The sequence below is a fragment of the Falco biarmicus genome, chromosome 2 (genome assembly GCF_023638135.1).
Source record: "Falco biarmicus isolate bFalBia1 chromosome 2, bFalBia1.pri, whole genome shotgun sequence".
Classification (NCBI taxonomy): Eukaryota; Metazoa; Chordata; class Aves; order Falconiformes; family Falconidae; genus Falco; species Falco biarmicus.
This window is the reverse complement of record NC_079289.1, coordinates 70,594,865-70,619,162: the sequence shown is the minus strand read 5'-3', so window position 1 is coordinate 70,619,162 and position 24,298 is coordinate 70,594,865. Positions and strand designations below refer to the sequence as shown.

Here is a 24,298-nt window from a genome sequence, read left to right as displayed (position 1 = left end):
TACTCTGATGATTCTGGTGCTCTAAGGAATAGCAGAAGCCTAGAGCGAATAATTTACTTAGGAATACGTCGAAGAGTAGAGAATCACGGTAGCTCTGTGCCACCTCCACCTAGTAAACTCCACAATGCAAAATCAGAAATACCTTATTGCTAAACTCAGTTTTTAAGCAGAGATGATTTTTCTACCTCCCTAATTCAGATAGGTAACACAAAAATGGGAATTACAGGACCCTTGTAATTCCACAGCAAATTAATACTCTGTCGTAAAACCACAAGAAACTTAGAGCCCAACTGAAAAGGCAGTTTTGTCATATGAAGAAATAAAAACTGTAGTTTCTTATTAAGAACTACCAGTAAAAATCCCTTACTGAGAAGACGACGTTTCAGAGAAGGTTGCTGTTATAACACCTTTAATTTACAATTATTATAAAATGTCAAAAATAAAAAAGTAGTTAATTACTTTTAAAAGAAATTTAAATTGCATATGTAGAAGTAAACTTTTATTTTCATAACTTACCATAGCAGGTTTTTGAGCAAATAACATAGGTTCCCAACTGCAGCACTGTAAAATTTTTCCTAGCAGAAGTATTACGAAGTATTTCAGTCTTGAGGCTCCCAGTGCACAGTATTGGTACTGCATTTATGGTACTTGAGACCTCAAAAGCATGAATTCCTTTAAGAAATACTAGTTGATTGGTTCAAAGTAGTCAACTTCTCACAGGTGCTTCAACCACATATATCTGGGTCAAGGAGGCTGATGTAAAAGATACATAAACTCCTGACATCCATCCTTCAGAAATGTACAGCTGCTTTTTTTTGTTAGGTCACAATATTATTCAGTCAAGTAAAACTAGAAAACGTTAACATTACAAATATAATCTTATTTTAAGTCCACTACCCTATGAGTATTTTTCTAGTTATTTATGCAAAACAAAGTAAAAATCACTTTGCAGGAACTTAAGCCATTTAAAACAGTTACATCTCTAGCACTACCAGAGCTAGCACTTTTCATGTATTTGGAGATTAATGTGTAATTTGGCCTTTTGGCACTTTGTTTTATAATATGATTTCCTGTACTTTGAAACAAAACAAATTAAATTTAAATTTCTAATAGTTTTATCTTTGGTATATTTTCAGTACTGCAAAGCATTGATCAACTACTCACATACTACTTACAAGCAAAGAGAAAACCACAACAGCAGCAATATCAAATTTCATTTCATACTGAAAGGCACTTGTAAAGGAGAAAATACTTCTTAGCTCTTACAGTACCACCAATAGAGGTCATCACCTGTCCCAGACTTTAGAAAAATAAGTGTCCCTTAAGGCATCAGGAGTTTATAAATACTGTGATTTTTCAGGGTTCTTGACTCCTAAGCACTTGGGAATGAGCCGACAAGATTAAATTTAAGGATCTATTTTTATTTAAACCTTGACTTATCTGACTTACCTCAAGTTTGGTATTTGATTCCCCCCAAAAAATATGAAATAATTTGAAAGCTAAATCTTTTCATCAAAAAATTAGGACTTTTTGAGGAAAACATGTTACTATATTACACAGAAGTCCCATTTACATTTTAAATTTCACGACTTTCCTCATAAGGAAGAGGAAATCAAAATCTGCAAGTGACTGTAGAAGCTTCTCCAGCAATTCAAGGCAGTCTTTCTGAAATGTGTATGCATTATGAAAGGCCAAAGCTCAATTACAGTTGAAATTGGCCAGTGCTTTATCTGACAGCAAGGACGGCTTTGTGAAGTATATTAATAGCAAAAGGAGGTCTAAAGAAAACTTTGGACCAATATTTTTTGATAATGATCACATAACTAACAGGGACAAAGACAAAGCAGATACATTCAATGATTTTTTTGCTTCAGTCTTTAATAACACTGATAGACCTTGGGCTGCCCAGTCCTCTGAGTCAGAGGACCACGACTGCAGGAACAGTGACTTTCCATTTGTGGATACTGAAATTGTAAGGGACCAGCTCTATCAGTCGAATGTTCACAAGTCCACGAAGCCTGATGGGATTCATCTCAGAGTACTGAAGGAGGCAGTGAATGTTATGGCAGGACCTGCCTCGATCATCTGCCAAAGGTTGTGAGAGTCTGGGGAGGTGCCCTCTGACAGGAAGCTAGCCAACGTTATTCCAATTTGCAAAAAGGGCATGAGGGAAGACCCAAGAAACTACAGACGTGTTAGTGTAACCTCATTTCCTGGAAAAATTATGAGAAGATTAAACTGAGTACTACTGAAAGGCATTTAAAGAACAATGCAATCATCAAGCAGTCAACATGGGGTGACAAAAGGAAAGTCCTGTTCAACTAATTTGACATCCTTCTATGATAAGGTCACCTGCCTTGCAGATGAAGGGAAGACAGTGGATGCTTTTTTTTTTTTTTTTTTTTTTTTAGGAAAACTGATACTGCTTCTCACAGAGCCTCCTTCTGGACAAGTTATCCAACTGTGACATGAGCAGGTGCACAGTGTGCTGGATGAAGAACTGGCTGAAGGGCAGAGTGCAAAGGGTTGTGGTGAACAGGGCTGTATCTGGCTGGCAACTTGTCACCAGCAGTATTCCTTGGGGCTCAACTCTAGGGCCAGTTCTGTTCAATGTGAATATCTGGATGCAGGACCTGAATGCACCATTAGCCAGTCTGGTGATGATCCTAAGCTGGGAGGTGCTGTAGACTCTCTCATGGTACAGAATGCCTGGCAGAGGGATCTAGATCGACTGGAGCACTGAGCTACGATTAATGGAATTAAATTTAACAAGCCCAAAAGCCAGATTCTAGGAGCGAGTAACACCAGGCACAAGTATAAACTGGGAGAGGGGTGGCTGGAGAGCAGCCCTACCGAAAGGGATCTGGGGGTGCTGGTCGGCAGCAGGCTCAATGCAGGTCAGCAGTGGCCCTGGCAGCCACCAGGGCAACCCGCACCCTGGGGTGCCCCGAACACGGCACAACCAGCCGGCCAGAAGAGGTGATGGTACCGCTGTGTTCAGCCTTGGTGCGGCCTCACCTGGAGCGCTGTGGGCAGTTCTAGGCCCCACGAGTTAAGAAGGATGTGAAGGTCCTTGAATGTGTCCAAAGGAGGGAAACAAAGCTGGTGAAAGGGCTGGAAGGCATGTCCTGTGAGGAGTGGCTAGGGACTCTGGGCTGGTCTAGTCTGGAGAGAAGGCGGCTGAGGCTTTTTGCTCTCTACAGCTTCCTGAGGAGGGGACGTGGAGAGGGAGGTGCTGAGCTCTTCTCCCTGGGATCCAGTGACAGAATGTGCAGGAAGGGTTCAAAGCCACAGCAATGAGGTTTAGACTGGACATGAGGAAGCGTTTCTTTACTGAGAGGGTGGTCAAACACTGGAACAGGCTTCCTGGAGAGGTGGTCGATGCCCCAAGCCTTTCAGTGTTTAAGAGGCATTTGGACAATACCCTTAACGACGTGCTTAACTTTTGGTCAGTCCCATACTGGTCAGATAGTTGGACAGGATGATTGTTTTAAGTCCCTTTCAACTGAGATATTCTATTCTATGACAAGCTCACTTGTAAGCATCATATATACAAAAAGTCAATAATGTAACCAATATTATCAAAACACATTGGACCATTTAGTGTTTTATTGTTCAAAGGTTTCTCTAAAACTTAAAGAAATTGAATGGTTTTCTTATAAAAAAGTATCAAACCACTTTTTTCATTGCTGTAACAATTGAAAGAAAAATACTGAGCCTAAAACCATAAAGGAAACAGTCACAGAGATCAGTGGTCAGCACCATGAAAAAAGCTTCTGTTGCTACAATATTATAAATTACTTTCTTCTTCTTATGCTGAAACTTAGAGCTGTTTCAGAAAACAGAGGAAGGAATTCAGACAGTAAGTTATTGGCCTTATACAGCTGATGGAAGAACCCCAAACATATGTTCTCTGACAAACAAAACATCCTTCTAACAGCAGCTGTAGCCAATATCAAACACATTTGGGTCTCCAGTAGTTTCAGCACACAGTCGTATTTTTATTTAAGAATAAAACAGTATTTTATGTTGAAATGTGAAGGTGATCTTTTCCATACTTTGCTCTGGAAGCCAAAAAGATCAAATAAAAATAACTAGCTTTCATACTTCAAATGAAAGTATCTTGTTAAGAAATAACTTGAGAACTGGAGGCATTAATTCTTCATCATTTTCTCTTAAAATCTAGTAGTTTCAGCAAAACTCAAGAAGCTGAAACCCAAATATTTTAGCTGGCTTGATGCTGCACGCTTCTTGGAAAGTTAACACTACATTAACTCACTCAGTTTGTTTTATCAACTTTTTTTCCCCTTGTTGCAAGATGTTCTCCTAAATACGCAGAACCTAGAATTTAGACAAGCGCACTTCAAAGTTCATGCAGTATTTTGAAAATTAAAACTTAAATCAAACTGTGAAGGTTTGCAAGTTTTTCACCAGAGATGAAATCTCAGCACTCAGCCTACTCTTCCTTATCTGGGTTATTTATGGTTCTCCCACTAAACAACTGTTAAAAAAAATAAAGTAATTCCAAAAAAGTCACCATTAGCCTAAGTTACAAACTCAATCCATTCTCCTCTTAGACACAGTCTTGATTACATAATTTGATTCTTGCTCCAAATTGAGACAGCTCATAAGTGAAGTTTTAAACCAGATGCCAATTTCCTAAGCTCAACATGAAGCTTCTGAACATCATGGCATTCATCTAGTTTCTTAGTTCTGGGTTTTGTACTACTAGTCTACTCTGTGTACCTCGACCGATGACTTCTAAAGACAAAGAGCTCTCCCTTCAGATAAAAAAGGACAAATGAAAGGAACAAGAAAATACACTGTACTTTGAACTTACAAAAGCATTTTGCAGATTATCTCAGATCAACTAGAACATCAAAAGAAGTCTGAATTGTAGGTAAATTACCTGCACTAGCAGAACACTCACTGTATCAGAATTCCAAATGAAATACATACTGAACAACAAAACAGCAAAACTAGCCTGGAAACACAACCAAAGCAATTCTATGGCTATTCAGCTTCAGTGCCACTAAAAATCATCAACTGCTCTTAGATTTTGTTCATGTTACTTTTTTAGCAAAATGAAAATTTTTAATGTCCCAAGCTTGTCAGCGTTTAACAGGCATTTGGACAATGCCCTTAATAATATGCTTTAACTTTTGGTCAGCCCTGAATTGGTCAGGCAGTTAGACGAGATGATTGTTGTAGGTCCCTTCCAGCTGAAATAGTGTAGTCCATTCCAATATGAAAACTCTGTGAAGAAACTACTTTGGGTGCACTTTTAAAGTGAATGGAGTACAGACATTTATAGAATCAGCAAAATCCTGCTGCCTCTGGCTATTTGAAGTTTCACCATAAAACACCCACAAAGGAAATGAAGATGGATCACAGAATCACAGAAAGGTCAGGGTTGAAAGGTCCAACCCCTGCTAAAGCAGGTTCACCTGGAGCAGGTTGCACAGTTATGTCCAGGCAGGTTTTGCATGTGTCCAGAGAAAGCAGACTCCACAACATCTCTGGGCAGCCTGTCCCAGTGCTCTCTCACCCTCAAAGTAAAGATGCTTTTCCTTCCATTCAGATGGAACTTTCCATGTTGCAGTTTGTGTTGCCCCTTGTCCTGACACTGGGCACCACTGAAAAGAGCCTGGCCCCATCCTCTTGACACTCACCCTTAAGATATTTGTAGACATTTAAAAGCTCCCCTCTCAGTCTTCTCTTCCCCAGGCTAAAGAGGCCCAGCGCTCTCAGCCTTTCCTCATAAGGGAGATGCTCCAGTCCCCTCATCACCTTTGTAGCTCTCTGCTGGAAAATCTCCAGTAGTTCCCTGTCCCTCTTGCACTGGGGAGCCCAGCACCAGACACAGCACTCCAGGTGCAGCCCCACCAGGGCAGAGCAGAGGGGGAGGATCACCTCCCTCAACCTGCTGGCCATGGTCCTCCTAATGCCCCCCAGGATCCCACTGGCCATCTTGGCCACCAGGGCACACTGCTGGCTCATGGGCATCTTGGTGTCCTCCAGGATTCCCAGGTTCTTCTCTGCAGAGCTGCCTTCCAGCAGGTCAGCCCCAGCCTGTGCTGGGTGCATGGGGCTGTCCCTCCCCAGGGGCAGGACCTCACACTTGCCTTTGTTGAGCTTCATCGGGTTCCTCTGTGCCCAACTCTCCAGCCTGTCCAGGTCTCGCTGAATGGCAGCGCAGCCTTCTGGTGTGTCAGCTGCTCCTCCCAGTTCTGTATCATCAGCAAACTTGCTGAGGGTACACTCGGTCCTTCATCCAGGTCGTTGATGACTACGGACTGGACCCAGCACTGACCCCTGGGGAACACCGGTAGCTACAGGCCTCCAACTAGACTCTGTGCTGCTGAGCACAACCCTCTGAGCTCTGCCATTCAGCCAGTCCTGAATCCACCTCACTGTCCACTCATCCAGCCCACACTTCCTGAGCTTACCTATGAGGATGTTATGGGAGACAGTGTCAAAAGCCTTGCTGAGGTCAAGGTACACAACATCCACCACCTTCCCCTCATCTGCGTAGCTAGTCATTCCATCTTTGTCAGTTTCAAAGAAAGAACCTAGGCACCGAACTTTGAATCACAATGCACTTTTGAAAACCATATGTGCGTGTGTGTGTTGCCATTAACCTTAAAACACAGAAAGTACAGTTGAACAGGATTCCTGGTCAGGATACTGGTATTATTAAAGCAATCACCAGGAAATTCTCAGTTCACTATTTAGAAGCCTGAAGAACTACTTAGATCCACCGACGAGGTTGCAGGTGCAATTTAATATTGTTGAGAGCACATAAGTATACAACAGTCTTGACCAAAGCTGTACATATATCAACATATGATAATTCGGAAGTTTTTATTTTCATAGCTTAGGCAGTAGCATAAGAGGAACACAGAGGAGCATGTATTTAGATGATATGCCTACACACCCATCTTTGTTAATGCTGCACCAGGGAAAGGAGGCACAGGCACTACAGGATCAGAGATGTTTTGTGACCCTCCAGAAATGCCTCTCTCAAGAAACGGGGTAAACAGTGGACAAAGAAAAAGGGACATAAACCATCTAAACTGTCCACTAAAAGAAGCACCATCTACAACTTAAAAAAGCAGTACAAAAGCTTTGCAAGCTGTTACTTATCTTATCAACCAAGCAAGTTTACAAATATGTTAAATCATAGGCCATTTCCACAACTGGAAATGGAACTTATTGAACTGAGGTGCCTGTATTTAACTAAAAAAAAAACCAAAAAAAAAAACCCCACCACAACCAAAAACCCACTGTTGAAACCTCTCACCTTCTTTGTTCATTAAATAGGAACACAAAGAATTGACTGCTGTCACATACAGACAATAGATTCCACTCAGCAACAAAGCATTGCACACAAATATTCAATTACTCCCATTATAAAAACCCCACAATAGTTACCATCATGCCATGGGTCAGAGAAGAGTAACAAGCTTCATGTATTAGTTCATTCTACTTGCATCAAGGATGTTGATCAATTTACAGGTTGACACAAAATAGAGATCTTAATGGACAAAGAGCTTCCACACTGCCTTTTATAAATCAGTAGTGGGTGTGGCAAGAGCAGGTTGGTCTTCCATGAATGAGGAATTTGTCAAAATGCCAGCCAATTCAATCTGGCATAAAACTTTTACAGGTGTGTTTCTTTGTATCAGCTATGTAAGGTGAAAAAATAAGTTCTGCATTTTCCCTAAAATCAGTTCAGATGCTTCACGAGATCCATGAAATCACGATATCAACTACACCAGTATGCAGTAAGTCATGACAACACCTGCACTGACCTGCACGTCACTCCCACAGGGAAGTATGCAACAGGTATTTTTTAGACCATACTTGATCTATAATACCTTACATAGTACCTTACAAGCGACTGCATTTGTAGTATCACCTGATCAAATAGTCGTCTTTGTCCCTCACAGATATCCTTTTAAATTAAAATCCTGCTACACTAATGTGGCAGACTACATTTTTCCAATGTCAGTAAAAAAAAAAAAAAAAAGACAGACTGAATTTCTCTAGTAAATCAAAAGAAATTCTTACTGAACTAGCACTTAATAATACTCAATCTTAAACCTGACACTTTTTGATGAAGGCTAGACTTCCTATTTTGCATGGGTTTTAGAAAACATAACTGTAAATACAATTACGCAATACTGTGATACAAAATCCTGTTCTCACTGCCCTGTACAATCATCCAGCATCCACATAAAGATGTGCAGACAAGAAATATATAGTAGCATTTACTAAGGAAATAAAAACATTGCTTCCACTGGCAGTCACTGGAAGTGACTCCAGAGCTCAGAAAATATTCACAAGGCACAAATCAAGGACTGCATTCTCAAATGTCCAACTGAGGAGAGGCAAGCAGAGGAACTGTCAAACCAATCACATAGGCATTGCCAAAAAATCCTCTGTCCATGTCTGAGAGAGATTAAAAGATGTTCCAGAAACTACCTGTAAACTAAAAACAGTAAAATATTGTAACAAGCCGAGGAGATAATCAAATGTAAAAACCCGTACATAGGCACAAATCATATTTATAACCAGCAATGTCAAAGTGAAGAGTAAAGAAGGTGTTAATAAAATTTGCCCTCAAAAATTAAATCTCAAGTGTGCTTAGAAATCGGATTCTGGTTTTGTCACCAAACCTAAAAGCTGATACATGGCATCCTTGAAGCGTTACAATATATTACCATGGATGACTACTCCCCATGAGCTAATCAGCTTCCTTGCTCTTAAGTGAAATTAAAGCCTTTTATAAGCAAGTTATGATGAGTTTTTAAATCTGAAGCAGAAAAGTAATCAACCATGCAAATACAGAATAAAGCAGTATACTGTAAATGCTAACAATAGACATGCTATAAATAAAAGCTCTTAAAGAAAACTGCTCAAGGTCAAATTTTATCAGTCCTCTTTAAACACTTGATCCTGTGGGTCTTTTCAGTTACAGAGTTTGCAGCTATGCCTATTCATAAATCTGTTTTATTCTTTTGAAGGGATTAGAGAATATGTGATTGTTTTATAAGTGTATTATTCTGTGGAATTAAAGACAGTAAAGTAAGGTAGAAGATTTACATATGAAAAATACATCCTACTAATCAAACAAAAACATTTCTGCTTCATGAAACAAACAAAAAAGGTCCTGTATCAAGATTTAGGAAAACACGAGGGTAAATCATTCTTTTATCCCTAATCTTGTTACTCAAAATGACGGGTCATTTCAGCAATCCACTATTTCAATCTACCCAAACAATCTAGCAGAATTAATGTTTATTGCCCTTGTTTTCCACATAGAAATGTACTTATTAGGACTAGAAGCATTTTAAAAAGTGCTTATTCAAGTAGCTTTCACTGTGAATAACAGGTTATTTTTGAATGAAGGTTCTACAGATTTCCCTACTTAAAAAAAAATAACTCAAGAATTATAATTACTTAATTTTTTATTGCAAGTCGTTCATATTTTGCACTTCAAGGTTCTATATAAACAAATAATGTTTTTTGTTCTCTCCAATTCTAATGCAATAGCAGAAGTCTGAAGTGTTTGCTTTGAAACTTTCAGGGCCTGATCCAATCTCAGTCCAGATACTTTTGTTTAAACATTCCTTGGCAGCAGGAGCCGACGTTGTTTTCATTACATTTTTTAAAGCAATCTGAATATGATCCTTTGTAATATCAACCGGTAAACCCCTCCTATTTTAGGAACTGATTCACTTGTAAATATTCTTTTGAATAAGTAAACCCCCCCACCCTTCTCAGAGATTCCACATATACAAAGCAGAAAAATAGGAGTACAAAACAGGTCAGACTGAGAACCTGCTCACCACGCCATTTTTCCTGTTTTTGATATAAATATACTAAAAATGCTGCAGCTTACCAATCAAAATGGAAGCATGAAGTAGTACATGAGGTAGGTTTGGGGTTTTTGTTTTTCTAAAAAGTCACAGAATAAAACATTTTTCTAGAGAGAAAACAATCTTGAGCAATCAGAAAGCCAAAGAAGCCTAACTAGAATTGTGACAACTGATGAACAATTTACTTAAGGGGTATTTTAATAGCTCCATAGAGCAGCCAGGAACAGTTTTAAATGTTTCCAGATGCAATTGATCACCTCTGCCTCTATATACAAATTGTTCAATACAGAAAAGTCACAATTTAGAAAATTTCCTGTGCAGTTACAAAACCCACTACGACACCACTCTCAAATCTCCACTGATAAGGGCTGACAGAGGGTCTGAAAGTCCCTTTGGACACAAGAAATAAAAATTATAATACATCAGAAAATCCAGACACCCACGACTAAGGAGGTCAAGTCAACAGGAGCATATGGTGTTCTGTCTCTGCATTGGCATCAGACAATAAGAACAGTTAAACACATGATTTGTTTGAGAAGAGTTATTGGCAGCATTTGAGCTGGAAGTCTTTTAAAACAAAGAACAGCAAGCTACAGTGATGGGGGGGGGGGGAGGAAATCTCACATTCACAATTTATTTGTCCTGATCTGACTGTTAACTTAACTAGCATTCACGCTTCTTTGCCTAGTAAACAACACTGCCCAGGATTCCATGCCTGAATATAATCCTTGGGGCTTTTTAGGTTCCAGCTATTTGGTTTTTATTCTATTCCCAGTGCTAAGAAGCACTGTCAACTGCTAGCATTTCTTCTTTAAAGGGAAAGTAATATACAAAGGTCACTTAAATCATATGCTAAATCAGCTCCACAATAAGCAATCAGCATTTAACACATCTCTAGCTCTGAATAGAAACATTAAGGAATAAGTAAAAGCTTCATAGATTCTATTTCCAAAAAGCAAAGCTGTACAAGGAAAATTATTGCAGCTTTAGCTGTAGACATGCATAGCACAAAGAGTTCACTTTGAGAAATTAATCAAAGAAGAGCTCAGCTGAGTATGCACACCACTGAATTCATGTAATTTGGACTTTAAACTATACGGTGTCAGAAAACATTACCTTCAAACAACCTTCACTAAAACCCTCCTCTTTGCTATTTCTTATTTGTCTTGCACAAGACTCAAGGTGTACAACACTGTAAAGGAAACTAGGAAACTGACTGCAACATCACAGTTATTACCTCAAAAACAGGAACACAATTTTCAGAGGCAGCTTCTACTAAGATCATTATCTCATGATTATTTTTTCAAACCTAACTGCCAAGTAAAAAGCCACACTACAACTCTACTGCTCAAGCAAGAACAAAGCTCCAGTATAGGCAGAGATTACAATCACAGCATTGAAACACACTTTACTTTTAACATACAGAACAGGTCAATATGTAGCCTGCATTCTTGGCCACACTGAAGCACATTAGCAGAAAGAAAGCATCCCCACTGCATTATTTTTTTTAACATATGCATTTCCATTCTACACTTCTGCAGAAATGCATATATTAAGCATACATGTTGCATCTATTTATTGTTTGCTTCCATCATTTAGTTTATATGTATGTGTATATATACACTTTATTGCTACAAATCAACAAGAGTATCTTCTTAAACCTACATGATAGCTAATTACACTCAATTCTAACATGACACATGAAAGAAGCCATAACTTCTTATGCTGATCCTAGCAGAGTGTGGCTTCATAATGTAACAATCCACATCCCTGTGTGGTGTCATAATTTCAACAAAAATAATACCAAAATCTAACCCTGGTAAAACGCAATTCTTTCACATCTGTTAAGAAAGAACGAGACCCCTTCACCTGAAATACTTACAGATTTGCTGACAGTATAAACAAACGTAATTACCCTTTAGGTAGTCAAACTGACTGTAAGGGGTTGAATTACAAGTCATCTGTGACATCTCATGTTTCTCCTCAGATCTCCATCAGAAAATATTTTCTGCTACTTTCTATCAATGAGGACATACACCTCTATTAAGATATCAAATTAAAATATTCATGCTATCTAGCAGTCTCAAATTCCTGGAGGGTTTTGTGGTTGGTGTTGTCTGTTTTTTTTAATGAAAAACATTTCTCTGCATACCACCTTTTTATAACCTACTGAACTTCTAATTCCATTTACTAAAACAGTGCTCCCTGCTGCAACAGAATTCATAAGAGTAGCGTCTTTGAGTCTCCCTGTTATTGACTTGGTAAGTTATAACTGGAAAAGGGATTTGAAAGAGAAAACAAGTTTCCATAACAGCTCACAGTAAAAACACTTTTGTTGAAAATGTTTATTATTCAAACCAGGGTGCACAAACAGTAAACCAATTTTCTAAATCAATTTGGTAATCATGCAGGCTTCCTCTAACCCTTTCACTCACATCTTGCAAATAGCCAGTCATTAATTGAACCTGCATTCTACACTTTTTGTAAATCTTTCACGTATCTGATGCCTCCACATCAGCCTCCTGCTTTAATAGCTAGTTATAGCTATATTTTAAATTAGAGATAGTTTTAGTCACACACAAAGGTTACACACTTTATTCCTTGTGTTCATGATGTACTACACGTAAGAAAGTTCAAAAAACTGACCCGCAATCAACCTCCTTTTTTCCCCTCCTTCTCCAGCTCTTGTTACACCAGTAAACTGTGCTGCTAATGTAACACAAAATTAGCTATACAGCTGAACCAAAGCCAGCTACTGCATCTCATAGTGCCTAGTGTTGAGAGACCTCCTGATTCAAGGGAGAAAATAAAATTTCTCGGTTAAAAATTGTGAATAAGGTGCAAGTTTAGTCATTTTTGTTCTGGAAGCACCCAAAAGTCTTAAATAAGAATACTGATGACAGACTAAATTCTAGTTAGAAAGAGCATTATAACACACACAGGTAGGCCTGCATTTGAAAAAAACCTACAGATTCAGGTATGGTTGGAGATGACCATCATGCTAATCAATATGCAGTTGTGAGCAGTAGTGTATCTCAAGCCTGTAATTATGGCATTACACCAGTTCAAAATTCAGCCCCAGCTAGACACCTGAAACTAGTTTAATCTCAACTCTAACATGGTCTATATGTATCATATTTGTTTTCTCATCATTTTGTTTCACAGAGAACTTTCTTATAAATTAAAAGAGAATGAGTAAAAGGTTAAAAAAAATCAAGGGGGGGATGGGACAGATATGTTTATGTCATACGCAAATGCTAGAACAAGTAATATACTTCAACAGATCAGAATTTCAATCAAGGCAATTGAATCTGTAAACAGGAAAAGAATGGCCTAGAAGCAGGTAGCAAATGTTTTCACAAGGTTAAAGAAAGCACTACCTGGTTTCTAGTTAGACTTGACTAAGGCCATTTGAATGTCTCACGTGGTATAAGAAAGTGAAAATTCCAGTTTTTTTGGTGATAAGTACAGAGTCTTCAAAATACTTAGTGCAGAAAATTATTATTTTGGTTTAACTTTCCCAAATCACTGTGTTCATTACGTATTTTTAATTATTTTCCATTACACTATTCTTCATCAATATTATTGAACATTAGTTTGTGATGCTACAACACCACAGGGAAATGTGGTTCCATTTGTATTTAAAATGGGTTAAGGTTTCTGAGTAGAATTATAACTTTCACATTGATCCTTTCTGTAACCCGGAAGCCCAGAGTCTGTGGAAGAACTAGCACAGTGTAGGACTTATTCCCACAGAAGAGGAGATCCAAGAAGCATTGTGTGGCTATAAACCACATCTTAATAAAGATTAATTGAAATAAAGTATATTTTTATTTTCCCTTACAGGAAAGGCTTTGGGTTTTGCTAAAGATTTGTTCAAAAAAATTGTATGTCAAATCCCATTTTATTTTTGAAAGATGCAAATCAATACAGCCATAGGATAGAAGTTTCTATTACGTGTCCCATTACTTTAATGCCATTATTGCAGTATACGAATCAATCTGCTATAAAGTTTTTTTTGAGAATGAAGGGTAGAGTCAACTGCATCAGCTCTGAAACTCTGCAGTTTCACTTAAAAACCAGACGGCAATATCCCCTTTAGCGTAACGATCAGCCTCCTAGACTCACTTTCCATTTGAAAAATGCATCTATGATATTTCAATAAACAACACAGCAAAGTAGCCACAAATGCCTTTTTCTTCTTGGCACATTTTGCGTGACAACAGTAAACATGTACAAACATTCAGTCACACCACAAGACCACTACAGATAAAAGCAAACTGCTTAAGCACAGATTCTTGCCAGACCCTGAAGGCTATTCTTTACTAATTTAAAAGAGGACCAAGTACAAAAATACATCCAACAAAAACGATCACAAGCAGTTTTTCCTACAGTCTGAAGTAGGACTAAACCAGCAGTATCATGGACAGATAACAGATACAATTTATGTGTAAATGTCTGCTTAAGTTTTAAATAAAGCAGCTCTCTCACCTGGCACACCGGTGATTTTACATATAGTGAGAGCCAAGATTGTGGGGCAAGGAGGGAACACCCAGACCTGAACATAGATACCACATCTACATGCTTCACAGTTTTCCTACAGCTGTTTCCACCCCTTCTCACCTACAGGAACTTCTATCCCACTGGCCCCAGCTCTTCCCCTAGACCCCTGTCCACACCCCAGGACCCTCTGGTGTTCTGCCAGTATAACCCTAACCAGCAGCACCAGCATTCAGCCCCTGGCCCACAGCTCCTCATGTTGTCCCTGGCGTACGTCTTCCCATACACATAATTATTCCATGCATTAACAGCATCTGCCTTCAACCACTAGCAAAAGACAGCAGTGCTGCAGCAGACAGAGCACTGCGCCCTTTGCACGGGCAGTGGGAAGATGAGCAGCGGCTGCCCAGCTAGCAAAGCCCAACACTGCCACTGAGCTCCAGCCCTTCCCTCCACGGAGCCAAGCGGAGGCTCTGTCCTGGTCCTAACAGCCTGTTTCCTCCAAACTTACAGGAATACAGTGCTACTGACGACACCAAATTTGAACCCCAAGAGGAGGACAGACTGAAAAAGTATTACAAAGGAGTGACAGAGGGGAGAAAGAGCATACAGCAGCATGTCTTAAGGCAAAAGAAGCTGCAGTGACATTTCAACTTTTAAAAACAGTTAACCACAGCCATCCTTCATTCATTATCTGAGTCATTAGTTTATCATTAAAACTGTACTGGAGAGCAACTTAAAGTCATTGGTACTGAATATACAAACATATTTTGAATGTCCTAGAATCAATTTTTTTCCTGCATGAAAACAAATTTTCAACTTCACCCAATTCAAATCTTTGATCATTGCTATCTACACATAGCTAAAATACCACAAAACCCAATGAAACTAATCTCTAGATCCCCAAAATACGAGAGAAAGTCTTCCATTCAGTTACAGCTCGTTCCAAGTTAAAAACTTCAAACTAAGTTAAATACAGTTAGGTTTAAAGCAACATATTACAAATACATGGCAAAGCATTAGTCTCTTTTTCAGTGTCTCTATATAATGTAAAATTGCACCTTAAATCTATACAACTGCCCTCTCAATAAAGCAGTGTGGACAAGGAGAACAAGGGAAAATAAGCCTTAACTTAAAAGGTCATCTATACCTATGAATGCATGTATCCCATTGACATCAGAAGAGAAAACAGTTATTCTACCATCAAGTGTCCACACAGGAGTGTTTTGGAAAGGTGTTTCCTGTATCCATCTAGAGCCTCCCTAGTCAACAGGTACACTTGTGCAAAGCAAAAATGTTTAACCCTGATGCTTCCACGCAAACAAACTTTACAACACATGCACCTCTATACATCCTCTAGAACAGGGGTCCTCAAACTTTGTATACAGGGGGTCGGCGCGCAGATGAAGTGGCAGGCAGTCATCTGCGGCTGCTTGGTTTCCCCCCCCCAACCCCTGGCGGGGGGTGGGGGGGGGTGGGGGGGGTCTGTAAATACCCCCTTTGAGGACCCTGGGGGGCCGTTTGCGGCCCACGGGCCATAGTTTGAGGGCCCCTGCTCTAGAATGTGACTCATGGCACATACACCAACCAACTGGGCAGTAACCAAGTAGCTGGTCCCTCTCAGACATCCCAAAAGTACATGGACTATTGTGCAATTGCTTAGCAACTACTTATCACAAATCCACACTTATATAAAACTTCCCAAAGGTGTCACTTACTTAACCTCTTGGGATTTCTGGTCATGCAGTAACCTGGTCAGTAACAGGATGCCTGCGCAGCTGCATCCACCCATCCAGGGCTAACAGCCTCTGCACCTGTAGGATTTCTGCCCACACAAGATTTCCATGAAGGAAAAGTCGTCATGTCCAGGAAAACCTACGTGTATGTATCTCAAACCTTCTCCCAGAATCATCACATTATACGCTCATACACTGTCGAACATTCAGGGCTCAGATTTTGAGAGTTAAAATGCTGTATGTTCTCAGACAGATTAACTCAGCTGTAGTCCAATGTGGCAATGAAACAAAGCACACAGGAAAGTAGAACTGTGACACAGAATGAAAAGCAACCATCCAGTTCTGACAACCTGAAAGCTTCCGAATACTTTAACATGACTTCCTTCTACTACAGAATTGTCAATAACTCTGAGTTTCTGTACATGTAAACCAAGACACTCTTAATTTAAACCATTCCTTTCCCTCCTCTCAGAAACCAACAAAACATACACACACAAGCCAGGAACTACAGCAAGAAAAGCTAGCTTCCTAAATTAAAATTACATTAGTAATGGTAGATCCACAGCCAAACATTTAGTGTTTTGATACATTAGAAGAAAATTAATCTATCAAAAGATAATTGGTCAGAAGAGTGCTACCACCTCACAATTGACAACACTATTCTAAGAGCTAAAACTTTTAAAAATTCTTCTTAGCCTGGGCACAAAATTCAAGCCATTGCAGAAGTTCAATAATTTTTTCCACATAGGCTTGTGGTTGAGGTTGCTGATGCTCCTTGTTTCTTTGTGCCTTGACAACTGTGTTGAACAAGCTCTGTTTCTGAGAACATATTCTTTCTAACTTGTCTTCCTTGCAAAAAACTCGAGATCAAAGCTTCACCGTGCTCCCACATTGCTGCAAATTAACAACCACCTTGTAAGTCAAATGTGATCCCATCACGTTTGTTTTATTCAAATCTCTCCCCAACAGGACCTCTACAGTTTGTCTCTAGGGGCTGTGCAACTATGTACGAGGGCTGTTTATTTGCACAACTACTTTACTAGTAATTTGTAATGGAAAAAAGATTTAGTTCAGCCCATCTCTGAACTGTCTGAGGAAACTTAAATGTTCGTGGCCTTGATAAGTAAGACCATGATGTATCTGCGGGCTACAACAGCAGCATTTATGCTTGATAAGCATAGGAAACTTTTATATTCTTTTTGAGCATAAGACAAAAAAATTATATACTGCCACAAGCAAAAACAGGATTTCTGTTGTTTATTGTTAGATAGATGGGTGGCACATCTGTGGGAAGCATCCACAAGAACAGACAGAAAGCTCTGTGTCAACCAAGGAGGTAACTGGAAAAGCAGCTGGAAGCACAACTCTAAAATACTTTAGAGTAATTGCTTTGTAGGCAGAGACTAGCTGGAATAAAGCCTTGCACTGTGAGCAAAGAAATCACTTTGTATTCATTTTCTGCCATGTTCAGGAAAACAAAACATAGTGCATTATCAACAAAACTAAATTACAGACTTAGCAATGTCTCATCTTAAAAAGCAGCAACTTACAGGATTCTAATCCTAAAGGTTGTATCAGTAATGGAAAAAGCTTTTTTGTTACCCAGGCAAGTAAAGTCATGATTACACAGCAGGAATTCAGCTACAGAGTAAGGTACCACTCTAAACTGCAAGGGTGGGTGTGGGGTGGGTTGGAGGGTGTTTAAAAAAACCCACAAAACAAAAATCACACTTGAAAAATAAAGCAAATAACTTTTTGAGATTCTTCTAACACAGTATTTTTATGGTTCCCAGCTATAGAAAGAGCTGTGGACATTAACAATAAATGGTTAAGTGAAACTACTGAAATACAAGCAAACATTTAATGTATTTTAAGGATCAAATTTTATGATAATAAAGGGAAACTTTCACGTATCTCATGCAAATATCAATATTCTTTAGTAATGAGAAGCACTGGCACGTCACTGTTGGCACAAGAAGAGATAAACTCGGCAAAGGTCAAGAATACCTAGACAAACTTAAGTTAGAAGAGACCTCTGGGGGTCGTGTAGTCCAACCCCCTACTCAACACTAATTTCAGCAAGATAACTAGTTCAAAGTTAGATCATTCCTGCCAGCTGTAGGTCTTCCCTATCTAAGACTTATTTTTGGAGTGTCACATTGACTTTAAAAAACACTGTAACTCTCTCTTCCTGTGCTAGCCCAAATCTCTACTGGTACCAAACATGGTATTGGTGTCCTCTACTTGTCATCATCCCTCCCAGTGATCTACTCTAGAATGTATCTATACTTCCCATTACAAAAACTTTTTCCACTACCTTACCTTGTTCTCCCTTTCAATTTCAGTCCCTTATATCCTGCTATTCACTATGGCCACAAACAATCTATTTTATGCTCCCCCTCTCAAGAACTTTAAAAGTATTTGAAAAATATCTTCCTGTCTTCTCTCACACCTTTCCTTTAAACTAAAGAATGTCAGGACACTGATTCTTCCCTTACAGTGTAGATTTCCTAGATCTTTGATCACTTATTGCTCCTTTGGACCCCATCTAATGGATCAGTTTTCTTTGCAACACACCATCCAGAAGCAGACCAGTATCAAGCAGATCAGAAAGATTTCCTGTGTCTTGTTGCTGTAGTAGACTTCATACTTCTTTACTTCCTTAACACCTCTTTTCTGTTCAGCTTTCATTTTCATCAATAATGTGACAACTCCCACTTAGCCTATAATTTACAGTAAACTGCCATTCCTAACTAGAACCCTAACACCACATTTCTTCCCCATTCTTTATGTATACATCTGGTTTTCTTCTGCTTTACCGCACCTCATGTTTTGTTTGGGGCACTTTCACTTACCTTCAACCCTCCACTCCTCCCTTCCTGACTAGGCCTCCAATTTGCATAAGTTATTTTAAACTTCAGTCTCTCTGCGTACCTTCCCTGCTCCTCCCAGATTGGTGATGCTTGAGATTTATAAGAAATCTCTTCCTCTCATCACCCAGATTCACTACGGAAAATATCAACCACCAGCAAACTCAGACACCGTTAAAAATACAGCCATATACCTAGAGTTAAACTACTCTAGAAATACAGTTACTAGCAAGAAGAGAAATACACATTGACTTACAATCAATTGCAAAGGTTTCTTAGGAGATACATAGCTTGCAGCTGGTTATACCCCACTGTATCAGATGCATATTTCTCTCCTGTGTTGGCTAAACTACTCACATGACAGTCCCTCCAGGAGAACAACAACCAGCATTCTGGAGGAGTCATGCAAGCATAGAAGGCTCGGGCTGACATAGCATTAAGAGAAGCCACACTGAGCAAAAGCATTGCCTTTCCACAACTCTGACAAACGGACTACAATCAAAAGCAGTATCTCGAGATGTTGGCTGAGACTGGTCACACTAAACTTGCTGCTAGCAATCAAGTTTTGGAATCTCACAAACTGTCAAGCTAACCTAGCTAGCAGGTCACAAAAATAGCAAAGGGACAACACAGTGTTGCAAAAGCTCCTTTAGTTGCTATCTTTTCCACTGCAGCTCACCAAAATCAGCGGTACCAGAGAAGTTCTGCTGCAACAGGCGCAAGACAGACACAAAGATACTGCATATCTAAACACTGCCCACATGACCAGCTGGGATATTTATCTCTTCTGCTCAACTCACCTGGGAAGGGCAGCATATTCACCACCTGCACAAGACTCTCAGTAAGCATTCCAAACCAACATTCCTGTCTGGCTTTAATGAAATTCAACTCCTATTTTTAATATCAATAAGCTATACACTAATTTGTCAGTTTTGGAAACCAAACTTGAAAGTCTATTTTAGATAAAGACCAGAGTAACGTTCATGTGCTGGTGTTAAAAAAAATGTCCCATTTCCTTTAATTTCAGCTCCTGAAACGTTTGCAACAGAATTTCCAAAGGAAACCAACACTTCCTCACCTATTTAACAGAAAAGACAAGACAAGACAAACTCTCTTTTCCAAACTGGAATAAATTGTTACATGCACTTTCTAATTTAGCATCCCATCTCATCCCTTCCTGCCCCTGCCTCCACTCTTCACAGTTTGTAGTCCATTTAACTTTTTTGGTTGGTTCATCCAATTCACACCAGTGGGAATTCAGCACAAAACTCCAAAAACTAGAACATGCAGCCAGAAGACTTTAATCGGCATTTACGTGAATAACAGCTTCTCTTTGGATCAAAGCACAACTAAGGTGGGTTATGGTTGCAAAATACTAACATGTATCTCTCAAATCTCTGATCTATTTTTAAAGAGAATATCTGCATAACCACTGCCGGGGGGGGGGGGGAGAGTTGGGGGAGGAGGGACATACATACATCTATCTATCCATCTCCTGTCCTCCTTGCCCTGTTTTCTCCATAGTTCTGTAGGATTATTCTTCCTCCAGGAATCTAATAACCCTCGTTCTCACTCTAAAATTTTCCACCATTGGCCAAGACTTTTTGTTTTAGTTTCAGTTAAGTTTTCCTATGCTGCTTGTTAAATTTAAATACTTTTCAGCACTGACAATTATTGTGGCAACTCTAATTTGATGAAAATAGCCAGAGGAGAAACAAAACAGTTTTATTATACAGCCCAGGTCATTTTCTTGCCAAATGAAAGAAAGCATCATGCTTAAAACAAAACTTTCTCCAGCCATCATTACTTCAGTGTGAGTGAATATTCAGCAAACTAAGAAGGCTCATTATATATCTCAAAAGTAAAAGTCCTCTTAGACAACTTCTCGTGTGAATTTAAATCTATGTACCAAAATAAGCCATCCTCATGCAGCGAGGAGACCCTACAGTAACGACAACACCCTTGGATGAACTGAGAAACAGAAGCTTTTTCAACCAATTCTTCATCATTAAAGAAGATTGTTTTACATGGGAAAAAGACGACATATACTACTAGTGTCAGATTGCTATGAAAATTACAATTTAGACAATCCTGAAGGGTTAATTTGCATCAGATTTTCTCAATACATATTCCATACATGTCCTCACCACTTCAAGTAGCCACATGCCTTCTAAAAGGGATGCAAGACACCGCCAACTACTGTCTTCCACCAAGAACAAAGAACACATGCTTTAAAGAAAAAAGTGCGCTGCTTTTTAAAAAAAAAAATAAAATCAAAGATAGCAGGATCAGAGTAGGACTTCAGCGTGGGAAGCAAAGTGATGAGGTTGATGAATTTCATCTTTCCACACCTGCCCTAGTTCAGCAATCTACTATCTTCCTTCCCAACTTCCATGCTGGTGACAGGCATCAGGAAGTTTGTTGACCCAAGAAAAGGAGGTTCCTGAGCATTATGGAGCATAACGTTCTTCCTGGAACATTACATACTCTGACCACTTGTTACATTAAAGGTCAAAGTGTCAAGACTACACTCTCTATATAGTGTTACAATAGCTTTGACAATTTCTGTGACGGGTGTAATAGGTACACAGTACTGTTGCGTACTGATTAGATCCTCTTAAGAGCAGTACCTTTAGGATAAAAACACTGCATTTCTGCAGCTCACAAATGAGGTGGTGAAGACCTGTGACCCGGAGCAGGTCAGTAGTACCAGAAAGCATAATTCAGTCAGAAGAGATGGTGCTAAGCATGAAGTTATCACTTGCAAAACAGCTCTGTCTTAGGAGGATTCAAGGACATCTTACACTGAACTAACTGTGAAGTGACTGCAGATCCTTTAAAAGCGGTCCTTCTATGCACTAAAGCAATCAGCATTTTGGTAAGATTTGATTTCCAACAACTACTTCTTTTGTACTAACCATAGCGCATTTTAACTCCTAAAAAGTAGTCTTGCAACTCTTTACTGCTCCTGTGGGATTCATGGACCTTCCCAGGTGTATTCAGGGCTTGCACTGCTTCCTTACAGCTCCAGTGCTTTTAAACATTGCATGGGGTCCAGAAAGCAACAAAAATCCTAGCCTAATTGTTAATACTCTTTCCAACAATGAGAGGTATTTCAGTCAACCTTCTTCAAACACAGTCAACTTAAAAAGCAAACCCACATAATTGGCTATTTCATCCAAACAGCAGTATCTGCCCTGTGAAAGGTTATTTATGCAATCAGATTACTAGGCAAGCTAAAAACCATACTGTTTCCAATGTTGGAACTTCAGAGTATTTCCTTCAGCTCCTGACAACTTCTCAGCATACCCTTAAAGTTTGTAAAGCACTGTTCTCCAGAGATCAATTGTTGTACTTTAAACTGGTACCAAAGTCTGTACCACTTTGAAGCATCTAAATGCTATCCTGCAGAGACTGGGACTACGTATATTTATTAAAGGAAGACATGATCTGTAAAAATAGCACATAATCCCAGTCTTACTGCTATTCCACAAATGATTCTGCATTTTAAGTGGCAATTATCCAAGATTTCACTTTTTCAAAATTAATCACTTGAAGACAGGGTTAGGGTTGTTAGAAACAAGGCACTGTGCTTCTGCTTTTAAAGAGCAAAATTTGTTTTAGTTCTCACTGAGAAGCTAGCAATTTGGAGGTTTACTTTTTCTTTTTAAAAATGTACATAATATTTTCTTTCCAAGTGCAGATTTACTTTGCCATCCAAAGGCTGAAAAATACCTACAGGAATCTAGTGCATGCCATATAAACATAATGAACAAAAAAAAGATGATCAGAGTATGTGACACCCCATAGCCTTTCAGTGAACGAGAACAGCAAGCACTGTATTTGCTTCTAATTAAGCCACTCACAAATTTGTAATGAAATTTTTCTACATTAATTAAGATACAATTCTGTAAGGCTTACTAAATAAACATAAAATTGTATCAAGCTGGAAAAAATATCTTAATAAATATATATCATCTGTTTCTGAACATTTTCCACTGGTGCAGAAATGTCTCTGATAACATGGTACTAAATTAACTCAAAACTGGTTTGGTCTTGGACTACTTGTGCAAATTAATAAAATGCTAAACATAAGTTAAAAAGGAAAATAAAATTTAAAAAACAATATTCTGTGTATAAATTTGTCTTGAAGCAACACCTTAAGAGCAAGTTATCTAGACTACAGTTTCATAACTGTGATTTATAATTAATTAGAACATTACTGATGTCTTGTTACACTGACTTCTATTTAACAAATTACCATCTTAATGCTCAATAGCAAGATCTGGAAGAAGATAAATGTAGAACTTTGATACCAACATTAGGAAAGTATTTATTCTAAGCGTTCAGATGGGAAAAAATAGTATAAAACAAACAGAGCAGTCTGATCAACACAAGCTTAAATTGTCACCAAGTGCCATATATACTAGTACTCTCCAAACAGCAGGTTTTTGATAATTTCTTTTAATGGAGACTTTTCTTTGTGTTACACTTTTACAACAGAGAACAAGATTTGTAAATCGTACGTCAAGTAAGAAAGAAAAAAAAAAACATAACAAGTATTTCATAGTATATATCTTTACTGAAGTGAAAGCTGAATTCTTACGCGGTCTTCAGCAATAAACAAATCAGTAATATAAAATGTGACTACAGAATGTGGTATTAGTCAAAATTAAGACAATACTACTTACAGCACTATTCAGATACCCTTTTCTTACCACTCTTTGGCACGTCTACACTACTGTTGTCCAAGTAAAAGACTGATATATTAGCACAACCTTGATAACCTGAGATTTTCCCTCCTGCTTACATTCAGAAGGCTAGCCTACCGACCAACTGCTACAGATCACACCTACAAGTAACCAGCTGGAAAAAAACCCAACAAATTCACTATGCCACAGAACTCATTTGTTTCTTTTATACTTAGGAAAGGGTTTACAAGTTGGCCGTGCTACAACAGACAGTATTCCTGGAAAACCTCAGCTTTCTCTTGCTGGACCTGAGGCACAACTGACAGTAAGTGTCAGCAGAACAAAGCATGTAGCAATCTCACTTAAGACAGAATATGTTTTTTAAAATTACTTGATCTTTGAAGGACATAGACAAATATTTTTCAAGAGATTAGATGTTTCTAAAGAAAAAAACAAACCCAAACCCCTTTATTCTTCTAGAAACCATTGCTGAACAAGTTTATTTGCTGCACTGAAGGACAAAACCAAACATCTTACTCGCAGTAAAAAGTCTTGACCCTCAGAAAAAAAAAAATTTCCAAGGTTCAGAGAATGCAATAAGATCAAAGGTATATAAA

The 24,298-nt window shown here is 38.8% G+C and overlaps 1 protein-coding gene across 5 annotated transcripts in view; it reads right to left on the bottom strand.

Moving 5' to 3' along the window:
* MGAT4A (alpha-1,3-mannosyl-glycoprotein 4-beta-N-acetylglucosaminyltransferase A) overlaps nucleotides 1-24,298 on the bottom strand; it is an 85,338-nt gene that overhangs the window by 55,976 nt on the left and 5,064 nt on the right. Inside the window, exon 1 of one of the 5 annotated variants that reach the window (XM_056329974.1) lies at nucleotides 18,698-18,900. The exons of 3 other annotated variants lie outside the window; for them this stretch is intronic. The gene's annotated coding sequence lies outside the window, so the exon portion shown is untranslated. One more of the 5 variants, XM_056329973.1, reaches the window with a different exon arrangement.